The following is a 13835-nucleotide window of genomic DNA, read 5'->3' as shown; positions in this document are numbered from 1 at the left end:
TGAGTGGCCTAACTGAGGTCATCCCAAAAGCACAAGTCAGGGATTAAACCCACGATGGTCCTAACAGGGACCTCTTTTCCACACTGAGCCATCAGGGAATTCAAAGGTTCAAACGTTCATTTATCATCAAAGTACAACTCTGAGATTCATCTTCTCCAGATAGCCATGAAACAAAGAAACACCATGGATGTCATTCAAGAAAAACCTCAAACCCACTCCCCTGCAAAAAAGAACAGCAACATGACTATCAACCCCCAACACACCCCGCCCCATCCCGAAAGACTATCTAAATGTGACACACGACAGTAAGAACATCAACCTCCAAACTCCCCCCACCTCAGCAAGAAGAAAACTAATAACCTCGCCCGCAGGGATCTTGCTTTACAGGGCTTCAGAAATCACTCTATGTGCAAGCTTGGTGAGCCATCAGCCCCCTAATCAACCTGAAAACAACTGAGTGGCCTAATTGGGAAAAGTTGGCTCTTTATTCCAACTCCCTGGCCCAAGCGATAGACAGGACATTAGGACCCTCCCCCAATCCCGGTGGGGAACCGAGTCTCAGCACCCCTCACTGAATGCTTACTGTGCACAGAGGCCATTTATTTTCATGTACAGCAAGGCGGCTGTGGCTGTCTGTTTCCAGAGGACTATTTCTGTGCACAGGAAGCTGCAGTTTCATAGTCCACAAGCTCAGCGTTGGTTAGCAAGTTGTTGACTGTAAATGGAAGGTGGGGGAGTTCCATCAATGCTCCCCAGTGTGAACCATCACTAGCTCAATGTCTTCACCAAATGCCAGGTCAGATGTGAAACGCTCTGGGTTTAATTACTCTCTTTACTTAGGGCAGATGGCGGGAGGACTGAACTCATCACCCAATGATCGTACAATAGGTTTGGGATCCTGCATCAGTTTCTACTGAGTGCAACTCCATGTCACAAACAGTGCCTAACTCACACTATGTCAGTAAGTAATTTTTTCAACCCGATGGTACACAGACAGTAAGGATCATTGTGGACCATAAATGTAGATTTGTCACCCGAGACCATTTCTCCCAGGTTCTCGTGGAGTGAAACATCTGGGCTCTTTTATGTTTTACCATGTGTTTGCAAATTCTGGGGGTTTTATGCCTGCATTTGTGAGTCATGAGACGGAGTCACTGCTGAGCTCGAGGGAAAAGTGGTTACTTTCTTTATTGCTACACCCAAGACATCAGACCAAATTATACACAACGTCCTGAGGGGAAATTGCTCAAAGTTCTTAAAAGGGAAATGGAAAGATACAGCATAAATAATCATTAAATGAACTAAACTTCACCGCCCCCCCCGCCCTGACAGCTGTCCATTCTCAAAACAGAAACCAGTTCATTCATCCTGTTTCAAATATTCTATACCCTGTTCACTCAGAGTGCATACTGGATATAATTTCACTGTTGTGACCCAACATGAGGTGGGTTGCAAACTCCATGGAGAGGCCCTCACCAGGACCACCTAATTTCAGTACTCCATACCTTTCCCAACCTCTGAGGTAAAGAGTAGGAGGTTTAGAAGGGATATAAGGAAAAAATATTTTTGGAACTCTCACAACTCATAGACAGCTTCAGATGACATATGATCATGTCCTCGACAGTCAGCATGGACATGGTTGACCTGCTTCTCTACAGTGTGATGCTATCAAATTTCTCTGATGACTCTACAATGAATGTCACCAATATTCCCTCTATTCTTCGTACAGCTGCGCGGACCAACCATTATTCCGAGCAGGAAATTTTTACATGGCCTGAAAACTGCGCAGCACTTTAAATGTTTCATTCTGTAATAGGCATACAATGAACGTTTAGAATGAAGATTGAAAAATCGCACACTTTTGGTTTGATTTATTCATTGAAAGGGAGTAATGAAATATAGTACAACAAAGAAAATCGTTCACGTTTTGTAAACTTTTTCTCGCTGCGTCCAATTCCAGCTGGGCGGCAACGAAGGCGGGAGCATTTCAGTTGCTGTGCAGCTGTGCACCCCCGCAGCTTAGAGGGAACAGTGAAGATCACTTCCTCTAAGTCTAGACCAAGGGGTTCCCAACCTTTTTAATGCCCCTACCATTATTTGAGGGGTTCGTGGTCCCCAGGTTGGGAACCCCAGGTCTAGACGGTCGTGTACCTCCTCTCCACCCCACCCCCTCCATCTGCAGATCCCTTATTCAATATCCTGCTCAATAACAGGCCTGCTCAATTTTCAAACCTGCCATTTCAACTCTGTTGTTAGTTGCTTTGCTTGACTTGCTCTTACTTGCCGAATGTTGAAACCAGTAAAATACTCTGCCAAAACTGGGCTCCTCCAGGCCATAAATTTCCTCTTGGGTTCGTGTCACACCAAGCTCAAAAATTGCCTATTTGGAAAGGGAGTCGCTCTTAAAACAGAACGTCACACTGCTAAAGAGTATCACGTCAGAAAATGTTATCGTTTTCAAATGTTATCACGTCAGAAAAGTGGTGAATCTGTGGAATTCGTTGCCACAGGCAGCTGTGGAGGCCAAGTCTTTATGTATATTCACGGCAGAGACTGATAGATTCTTGACTGGGGAAGGCAGAAGTGATACAGGGAGAAGGCAGGAGATTGGGGCTGAAAGGAAAATTGGATCAGCCATGATAAAATGGCGAAGCAGACTCAATGGGCCTAATGACCTAATTCTGCTCCTATAGTTTATGGTCTTATCAGACAGCAGCTCTTTATGGCACACTCTGACTGGGAAGGTTATAGTCACAAACTCCACTGTAGACTTGGACCTGTAACGAGGGTGATACTTCTGCTCAATATTGCGAAGAACTATTTGAGTGAGATGTTAAAACTAAGCCATTGGTTTCCTGAAAAGCCCAATAGCACTAAAGGTGAAGGAGAAACCATTTCTATTCACTCCCTCTCATTCACCACCACAAACTGGTTGATTTGCCTTTTAATGTTTTGTGGAACCTGGGGAAAATACATTGCCAGTTGTTGGAAAGACGCATGACTCCATTTCTAAAGTTATTCATTAACTGTGATGGTTATAGCCCATAACATAAGACCATAAAACATAGAGCAAGAGAATTAGACCATTCAGGCCATTGAGTCTGATCACCATTCCATCATAGCTGATTTACTATCCCTCTCAACCCCTTCTTCTGCCTTCTCCATGTAACTTTGATGCCTTTATTAATTAAGAAACTATCAACCTCATGACTTGGCCCCCACAGCTGTCATTGGTAATAAATTCCAAAGATTCACCACCCTCTGGCTAAAGAAATTCCTCCTCATCTCTGTTCTAAAGGGAAGTCCTTCTATTCCGAGGCTGTGCCCTCTGGTCCTAGACTTCCCCAGTATAGGAAACATCCTCTGCATGCTCACTCTACCTAGGCTTTTCAATATCCGATAGGCTTCAATGAGATCTCCCCTCATTCTTCTATACTCCAGTGGGTACAGGCCCAGAGCCATCAAGCACTCCTCATACATTAACCCTTTCATTCCCGAGATCATTCATGTGAATCTCCTCTGGACCGTCTCCAATGGCAGCACATCCTTTCTTAGATAAGGGGCCCAAAACTGTTCACAGTATTCCAAGTGCTCCAGAAAGCCTCAGCACTACTTTCTCTTGAAATACTGCTGTCAGTACATTTGCCTTCCTCACTACTGACTTGACCTGACTCATCCCACCGAGATGCAACACAGAGCTTCATAGGAAGTCATTCCTGCCTGTGGCCATCAAACTTTACAACTCCTCCCTTGGAGGGTCAGACACCCTGAGCCAATAGGCTGGTCCTGGACTTATTTCCTGGCATAACTTACATATTACTCTTTAACTATTTATGGTTTTATTACTATTTAATTATTTATGGTGCAACGTAACGAAAACCAATTTCCCCCAGGATCAATGAAGTATGACTATGACTATGACCTGTAAGAAAAACCTTTAAGGAATCCTGCACGGGGAGTCCCAAGTCCTTTTGCACCTCAGATTTCTGAATTTGCTCCCCATTTAGAAAACAGTCCATGCCTTGATTCCTTCTCCCAAAGTGCATGACCGTACGCTTTCCTACACTATATTCAATCTGCCACTTCTTTGCCCATTCTCTCAATCTGCCTTCTCCACCCTAACTCTACACAGACCCTGTGCATTAGGGGGAGGACATTTGTGCAAAAGATCCTTGTTGGAGCTGCTGGTAACAGCGAGGCTGTCACTCAGTGACGGATTGACAATTATAAGATCATTGTGTTCCGGTAGTTTACCTTTCAAAAAAGAGTCACAGATTAGATTATGAGAGCACGCAGTCCTCTTTTATTGTCATTTAGAAATGCATACATGCATTAAGAAATGATACAATGTTTCTCCGGAGTGATATCACAGAGAACAGGACAAACCAAAGACTAACATTGACAGAACCACATAATTATAACGTATAGTTACAGCAGTGCAAAGTAATACCATAATTTGATGAAGAACAAACCATGGGCACGGTAAAAAAAAGTCTTAAAGTCCCCAAGTCCCCGATAGCAGGCGACAAAAGGGAGAAACTCCCTGCCATAAACCTCCAGGCACCATCACCTTGCCGATGCCTTGGAAGCAGCCGACCACAGTCCGTCCATCCGAAAACTTCGTGCCTCCGACCAGCCCCTCCGATACAGCTTCCCAAGCGCCATCCTCTGCCGAGCGCCTTCGACCTCGCCCCGGCCGCTGAAACAAGTAAAGTCGAGAATTCGGGACCTTCTGCTCCAGAGATTCCAGTTATCACACAGTAGCAGCGGCAGCGAAGCGGGCATTTCAGAAGTTTCTCCAGATGTTCCTCCGTAGTCTCACGTCTGTCTCCATCAAATCAGAATTGTGCACGGTCCCCTACTTGACAGATTACAGATATATATACGAATATTAGTTTGGACAACAGAACTATTGTTTCCAAATCAAATCAATGCACCACTGACCTAAACCTAATCTCCTTGCTCCTTTAGTGTTGCTAGATTTTCAGCTATTAGAATACACTTCGACACGTCTACAGAGTGGGTGAGCCCACATCTCATCTCCATTGAGTTTGTGGAAATTAAATTCACCCTTCCTCTGCACTCTGTTTCCTTCTGTTTGTGCAGTCACTTTATTTGTTTATGTTCTTTTGTTATTTCCTGTTTATGTATTTGTAACTTACTGTGGCTCTCTGATAAGTGTCATCATAGAGTCACAGAGTTATATACCATGAAAACATGCCTTTCAGTGCAAATCATGCACGCTGACCCATGTGCTAGTGCCATTTCCCTGTATCACTATTAACCTCTCCTATTCATGATCTTGTCCATATGCCTTTTAAACAGTATAATGGCATCCACCTCTACCATTTCTTCCAGCAGCTTCTTCAATATACCCACCACCCTCTATATGAAAACTCTACCCTTCAAGTTCTCTTTATATCTTTCACTTCTCACCTTAAACCTGTACCCTCTAGTTTTTAAATCTTTCACTTCTCACCTTAAACCTGCACCCTCTAGGTTTTGAGGTGCTCTCTTGGTCCATCAACACAACCACGATCACTGGGAAGGCACGACAGTGACTATACTACCTGTGGTGCTGAAGGAAAGATAATCTGTCCCAAAAATTGCTGGCCAATTTTTAATGATGTGCGATAGAGAGGATACTGACGTACAGGATGGCAGTGTGGTACTGTAGCTGAGGCAAGGCAGATCACAAAGCACTCCAACTGTGATTAGGATGGTTCAGCACATCTTTGGGACTCAATTACTGCACCTGGAGATCATCTACAACTCTCCATGCTTATGGCGAACTCATAACATCATTAAAGACCCATCCCATCCCAGACACTGCCTGTTCAATCTCCTGCCACCCAGCAGAAGATTAAGAAACATCATAGCCAAGACAGTAAGAGTGAAAAAGTTTCACAAGGGCTATCGTGCAGCTGAATAATGCTACACCCTGGCCTTTGAATGTTATGAACTATCAAAGTCACTTGTTGCATGTAAATATGGGAAGTTTTTTTTAAAATTAAGCTGTACTGCATGGGCTGGAGTAACACCACAATCTCGTTGTCTTGAGCAATGACAATAAAGTTCTATTTTGGACTCCGCTACCTTGGGAAAAAGCCTGTGACAAGCCACTTTGTCTATGCCGCTTATGATTTTCTATAGCTCTACATCAATATCCCTCAGCCTCTGTTACTCCAGGAATGGCGGTCCCAGCCCGTACAGTCTCTTCCTATAACCCAAGCCCTTCAGTCCATGCAACATCGTTGCTAATCTTTTCCGCACACTCTCTGGCTTAATCACATCCTTCCTACCATATGGCAATCAAAACTGCTGACAATATTGCAGTCTCAAATTGCAGTATCTTTATTTAGTGCCCTGTCCAGTGAAGGCAAGAATGCCTTAGGCCTTCTTCACCACCCAGTGCTGCCACTTCCAGGGAACTTTCAGCTGTCTCATTCACTACGGGTATCTGTCCTGGTTTGCTCTTGTAAATGCATCACCTCACCCTTACCTGAGTTAAATTCCAACTGCCGTTCCTTTTCCTGCTTTCCCAGCTGATCAAATTGTTGTTGTAGCCTTAGACAGTCTTCTTCATCGTCCACTTACCACCATGTATTTTGTACAGATTGTTAATGTACATGACAACAGGGGACACGGCACTGATGCCTGTGGGACACTGTTGGTTACAGGACACCAATCTGAGAAACAGCCCTCACCACCTTTTGCTGAGTTCTTCAACCAACCTCAACATGTCTCCAATTGGCTAGCTCAACTAGATTCCATGTGATCTCACTTTCTGGACCAGTCTGCCAGACAGCAACTTGTTGAGAGCCTTGCTAAAGTGCATGTAGACAATCCCTACTGCCCAATGTCATCAATCTTCTTGGTCAACTCTTCGAAGAACTCAAATCCATGAGGTACAATCTTCCATTCACAAGGCCAGATGGTCTATCCATAATCAGTCCTTGGCATTTCCAAATGCAGATGGATCCGATCTTTCAAAATCCCACTCCTGTCTTCTAGTGCCTAAAGACTTTCATGGTTAAAAAATATATTTAAAATTCTTCCATGACATTAAACACAGTAAATCCAGTAAATAAGTAATAATTTAAGAGCTTGCCAATCTCCATGGCTCCACACTCCATCAGCATACTTCGATGAACAACTGCCCTGTTACTTTTATCATCATGATTATGTGCTGTGTTGTATGACTTGGGCAATCATGGTCTTGAGCATGGTTGCTTTTGGCAAATTTTTCTGCAGAAGTGGTTCGCCATTACCTTCTTCTGGGCAGTGTCTTTCCAGGACAGGTGACCCCAGCCATTATCAATACTCTCCAGAGATTCTCTGCTGTTGTCAGTGGTCGCATAACCAGGACTTGTGATGTGCACCAACTGCTCGTACGACCATCCACCACCTGCTCCAGCGGCTTCACGTGACCCTGATCAGGGGCTGAGCGGGTGCTACACCTTGTCCAATGGCAGGCTAGCGGAGGGAAGGAGCACCTTACACCTCCTCTGGTAGAGACGTATCCCCACCCCACCACCCAACCTGTGACTTTACCCACCTCATTGATAAACATGGTATACAGTCCAGATCCCAGGAGGGCACAAAGTTCCAACTGCTAATCAAAGAGTTTTCTATTTACTCATATTGTCTGATTTTTAGTCATCTTTCAACCCACTGCACCGTTTTCTTCATTTTTGTGTCTTACAATTGCAATGGGTTCTTGTCAACTACTAGAAGAAAATCTACATTCACCTCCATCCATTGGTAATCCTTTAACCAGAATCTTCCAAAGATTCAATGCAAGACAGAGAAAGCTGCCCTTCACAAACTCAGGCTAATTCTCTTCAGTCTGTCACTGTGCATTAGGGCCCAGTCTCTTTGCTCCTAATACCAGAATCCAGCAGCTTTCACATTGAGATGATATTGCAGGAATCAGCCACAGACCCCCACAGTACCAGGATCAATTCCAACTTTTACATTTAATGAGATCACCGTGACGTGGACAGTTTCACATTTCCCAACATTATAGATAATCTGTCAGATCTTCACCCTCTCATTTAACTATTTATATCATGTATTCATTTACCTACCTTTGTGTCTCTGGCAAATTTAGCAATCATACTCTTGGTGCTTTCAGCTAAATCATTTAGATAGGCTTGTGGCCGCAGCACCAAACACTGTGCCACACCACTCGTCAAATCTACTAATCAAAATAAGACCCATCATGGGGTCTTCCTGATTCCCCTTTGTTCGACAATGTTGCTTCCATAGAAATACTTCACCTCCTGTACAAGCTTTCATTTTCCACAATTATTTTTGACGCGGCACCTTATTGACCACCAATAAATCTTTATCCACCCTATCTGTTAGTTCTTTTCTGAAAAGAATACCAGAATTATTGAAGCACACAGCTTCTACAATTCTAAGATTCTTTTCAGAACTAACCATTGCATGTGGCATTAGCATGTGGACTAGGTTCTGCTGCTGTCTCTGGTATCATCAGAGGAAAAACTGTTAGCAGTGCCAGCACTTGGAAGGGCAAGAGGTGGTCCAAGTGAATGGGAACATAGCGATTTTCTATTCATGCTGTGTACATCAGAGACCCCTTACACTCAATGACATCTCCAGAAATCCACAAGCTTTTTAGATGTCTGAGATCTTGGATCACCATTCTCTCCAGGACAGAGCAGACAGATGGGCCTGATTATCTTATCATGAGCTCAACTGCTGCTGCTGATGCTTAGAAACAGAAGAGGACAAATCAGTCTTAGGCATGAGATGGCTTAAGATCAACTTGACAGCTTTTCTTTCAGTTATATGTGAGGTGCATTCTTATAAAACTAAAAGCTGCCTTACCTTTTGGGAAGGGCACCTTCAAAGAATCATGCTTCATTCAGGCCTTTTTGAGGTTTGAACAGCCTTGCTCAGCTGCACCAGTAGTTGCAAGGTGAGAGAGTGGGGACAAAATATAGCCACAGCCATTTCATTTCAGCTCGAACATTGAAATGAACCTGCATTTTGCAGATGGCGCTGAGGTGCTCTACGATACAGTCCCTCTATCTATGTCAGGTCTCCCATATGTACAGGAGCACCAGACGCAGTGGACGACCGTAACAGATACGCATGTGAAGTGCTGCCTCACTAGGAAAGACTGTCTGGGCCCTGAATGGAGGAGACGGAAGAGGTGAATGGACAGGTGTGAGATTCGTGGGAAGAAACAAATGGACAAGGGAATCACGGTGGTCACGAGTGATCCCTGTGGCAGGCAGAGATTGGGGTTGGGGGGGGGGAAGTAGAGATGTATTTGGTGATAGGGTCCTGTTGTGGAGAATGATGTGTTGAATGCGGAGGCTTGTGGGGTGGTAGATGAGGACAAGAGGAACTCTACCCTTGTTAAGGCAGTAGGAAGATGGGTTGAGTGCGGATGTCCATGAAATGAAGGAGATGCAGGTGAGGGCAGCATCAACGGTGGAGGAAGGGAAATCCTATTCTCCGAAGAAAGATATCTCTGATGTTCTGGAAAGGAAAGCCCCATTCTAGGAAAAGATGTGAAAGTGATGAAGGAACTGAGAATAGGAAATGGTATTTTTACAGGAGACAGGGTGGGAAGAGACATAGTCAAGATAGCCATGGGTAAAAGATATCAGCAGACAGTTTGTCTCCAGTGATAGAGACAGAGAGATCATAAAAGGGGAGAGGGGTGTCAGAAATGGACCAAGGACAGGGTGAAAATTGGAGGTAAATTTGATGACATTGACGAGCTCAGCATGGGTACATGAAGCAGCACCAATGCAGTCGTCAATGTAGCGCAGAAAGAGTTGGGGAGCCTTTCCGGGGGGAAGACTTGGAATGTGGACCGTTCTGCATATCCAACGAAAAGGAAGGCAGAGCTGGGGCCATGTGAGTGCCCATGGCTACCCCTCAAGTCTAGTGGGAAGTGGGAGGAGCCGAAAGAAGAAATTGTTGAGGCCAGGACCAGCTCCACCAGCTGGAGGAGGGTGGCGGTGGAGGGTAAGTGTTGTCGAGAAAGAAGCAGAGAGCCTTAAGGCCTTCTTGATGGGGCAGTAGAAGTGTACAGGGACTGGACATCCATGGTGAAAATGAGGCAATTGGGGCCAGGGAACTGAAAGTTGTTGAGAAGATCAAGATCATGTGAAGCGTCGCGGATGTAGGTGGGAAGAGACTGAAGCAGGGCGATAAAATGGAGTCAAGGTATGCGGATGCGAGTTCAGTGGGGCAGGAACAGTGGGCCTACCCAGACAGTCGAGTTTGTGGATCTTGGGCAGAAATCAGGTTTCATTAAACTGGAAAACAGTAAAGTTAACTCCTTTATCTACAAAAAAGTCGGGGAAACAGAAGTAAGTCGTACAGGTCAGTTAGCTTCATGTCTGTTGTAGGGAAAATGTTAGGAGCTAATATTAGAGATGTTATAGCAGGATAGTTAAAACTTTCAAGGAATTAGGGAAAGTCAACATGGTTTTTGAAAGAGAAATCATGTTTGGAGATCTTCGAGGAGGTGGCATTTGATGTGGGTAATGAAGACCTGGTGGATGGACTGGGATTTAAAGAAACATTTAATAAGGCAATTTGATAAAGGATAACGCAGAAAATAAAAGTTCACAAGAAACAGAAAGTAACATATTGGCATGGATAGTAGATTGGTCAGCCAACAGGAAGCGTTCAGTTGGTCCTTATCTGATTTGTAAGATATTATGAGGTACCGAAATCAGCGTGAGGAACAGGTTTAATATCACTGGCTTATGTCATGAAATATGTTACTTTAGAAACAGAGAAACATAGAAAACCTACAGCACAATACAGGCCCTTCAGCCTACAATGCTGTGTCGAACATGTACTTACTTTAGAAATTACCTCGGGTTACCCATAGCCCTTCTAAATCTCAATAAATCTTTTTAATGTTATATTATACAAAAGAAATAACATGAGTACATTGAAGTAACAACACTTACAATGTCTCAAAAAAACATTATCTTAAAGATTGAAAAAAAGATTTTGTGATAACAAAAAAAACCTATTAAGCAGTAAAGTGAGAAAAAAAATAACCTATTAGGTGTACAACCCCGGAGCCATGCGTCATACAAAAAGCTTCTAAAAATAAACGTCAAACTGCCAGCAAGAAAAGAAAATATACCAAAATTTACAATTTGATCGTGGAAAAATTCTATCAATTAGCTCAAATGATAATAACGAGCAAATGAGCCCAGCCCTGTATTTTTCTAAGCTCCATGTACCTATCTAAGAGTCTCTTAAAAGACCCCATTGTATCTGCCTCCACCACTATCACCAGCAGCCTATTCCACGCACTCACCACTCTCTACATAAAAAACTTACCCCTGACATCTCCTCTGTACCTACTTCCAAGCATCTTAAAACTGTGCCCTCTCGTGCTAGCCATTTCAGCCCTGGGAAAAAGCCTCTGACTATCCGCATGATCAATGCCTCTCATCATCTTATACACCTCTGTCAGGTCACCTCTCATCCTTCGTTACTCCAAGGAGAAAAGGCCAAGTTCACTCAACCTATTCTCATAAGGCATGCTCCCCAATCCAAGCAACATCCTTGTAAATCTCCTCTGCACCCTTTCTATAGTTTCCAAATCCTTCCTGTAGTGAGGTGACCAGAACTGAGCACAATACTCCAAGTGGGGTCTGACCAGGGTCCTATATACCTGCAACATTACCTCTCGGCTCCTAAACTCAATCCCATGGTTGATGAAGGCTAATCCACCGTATGCCTTCTTAACCAGAGTCAACCTGCGCAGCAGCTTTGAGTGTCCTATGGACTCGGACCCCAAGATCCCTCTGATCTTCCACGCTTCAAAGAGTCTTACCATTAATGGTATATTTGACCTACCAAAATGAACCACCTCACACTTATCTGGGTTGAACTCCATCTGCCACTTCTCAGCCCAGTTTTGCATCCTATCGATGTCCCGTTGTAACCTCTGACAGCCCTCCACACTATCCACAACACCCCCAACCTTTGTGTCATCAGCAGATTTACTAACCCATCCCTCCACTTCCTCATCCAGGTCATTTATAAAAATCATGTAGAGAAGGGGGTCCCAGAACAGATCCCTGAGGTACACCACTGGTCAACAACCTCCATGCAGAATATGACCCGTCTACAACCACTCGTTGCCTTCTGTGGGCAAGCCAGTTCTAGATCCACAAAGCAATGTCCCCTTGGATCCCATGCCTCCTTACTTTCTCAATAAGCCTATCATGGGGTACCTTTTCAAATGCCTTGCTGAAATCCATATACACTACATCTATTGCTCTTTGTGGCAGCAGTACATTGCAATACATAATAAAAAGAAATTATACATTACAATAAGTATGTATAAAAAATATAAATTAAATAAGTAACGCAAAAAGAGAGGTAAAACAGTGGGATAGTGTTCATGGGTTCATTGTCCATTCAGAAACCAGATGGCAGAGGGGAAGAAGCTGTTCCTGAAAATGTAAGTGTGTGTCTTCAGGCTTGATGGTAGCAAGGAGAAGAGGGCGTGTCCTGCAGGACGGGGGTCCTGAATGAGAAGAGGGCATGTCCTGCATGGCGGGGGTCCTGAATGAGAAGAGGGCATGTCCTGCATGGCGGGGGTCCTGAATGAGAAGAGGGCATGTCCTGCATGGCGGGGGTCCTGAATGAGAAGAGGGCATGTCCTGCATGGCGGGGGTCCTGAATGAGAAGAGGGCGTGTCCTGCATGGCGGGGGTCCTGAATGAGAAGAGGGCATGTCCTGCATGGCGGGGGTCCTGAATGAGAAGAGGGCGTGTCCTGCATGGCGGGGGTCCTGAATGAGAAGAGGGCATGTCCTGCATGGCGGGGGTTCTGAATGAGAAGAAGGCATGTCATGCAGGACGGGGGTCCTGAATGAGAAGAGGGCGTGTCCTGCATGACGGGGGTCCTGAACGATAGATACCACCTGTTTTGAGGCATCGCGTTTTGAAGGTGTCCTGATGTCGGGGAGGTTACTGCCCACGATGGAGCTGGCTCAGATCATGCCGTTCTGCAGCCTTTTCTGATCCTGTGCGGTGGCCCCTCCACACCAGACACTGATGCAACCAGCTAGAGTATTCTCCATGGTAAAGCTGTCGAAATTTGCGAGAGTATTTGGTGACATACCAAGTCTCCTTGTGCACCTAATGAAATACAGCTGCTGCTGTGCCTTCTTTGTAACTGCATCAATATGTTGGACCCAGGATAGATCTTCAGAGACATCAACAACTAGATACTTGAAACTGCTCAACTTTTCCACTGCTGATTCCTTGATGAGGACTGGTGTGCATTCCCTCAACTTCCCCTTCCTGAACTCCAGAACCAATACCTTGGTCTTACTGACATTGAGCGCAAGGTTGTTGCTGCGACAGCACTCAACCAGCTGATCTTGCTTACTCTCCTCATCACCATCTGAAACTCTGCCAACAAGACTAGTGTCACTGGCAAATTTGTAGATAGTGTTTGAGCTCTGCCTAGCCACACAGTTGTGGGTGTAGAGAGAGTAGAGCAATGGGCTAAGCACGCACCCTTGAGTTGTGCCACTGTTGATTGTCAGCGAGGTGAAGCCGTTATTTCCAATCTGTACCGACTGTGACAGGACATGATTGGAAGAAGCTGCAGAAATTTGTAAATTCAGTCAGCTCCATCATGGGAACCATTTACAGAGGGGGGTACAGAGGCCCAGTTTTTGGAGTTTGTGGATTAGAACTGAGGGTATGATTGAGTTGAACACTCAGCTGTAATCAATAAACAGCAGCTTGAGGTAGGATTTGTTATTGTCCAGGTGATCCAAGGCCAAATGGAGAGGCAGTG

This window comes from Mobula hypostoma, chromosome 27, assembly GCF_963921235.1.
Source record: "Mobula hypostoma chromosome 27, sMobHyp1.1, whole genome shotgun sequence".
In the NCBI taxonomy this organism is placed as follows: Eukaryota; Metazoa; Chordata; class Chondrichthyes; order Myliobatiformes; family Myliobatidae; genus Mobula; species Mobula hypostoma.
The sequence above is the reverse complement of the archived record's forward strand: the minus strand, read 5'-3'. Positions refer to the sequence as shown.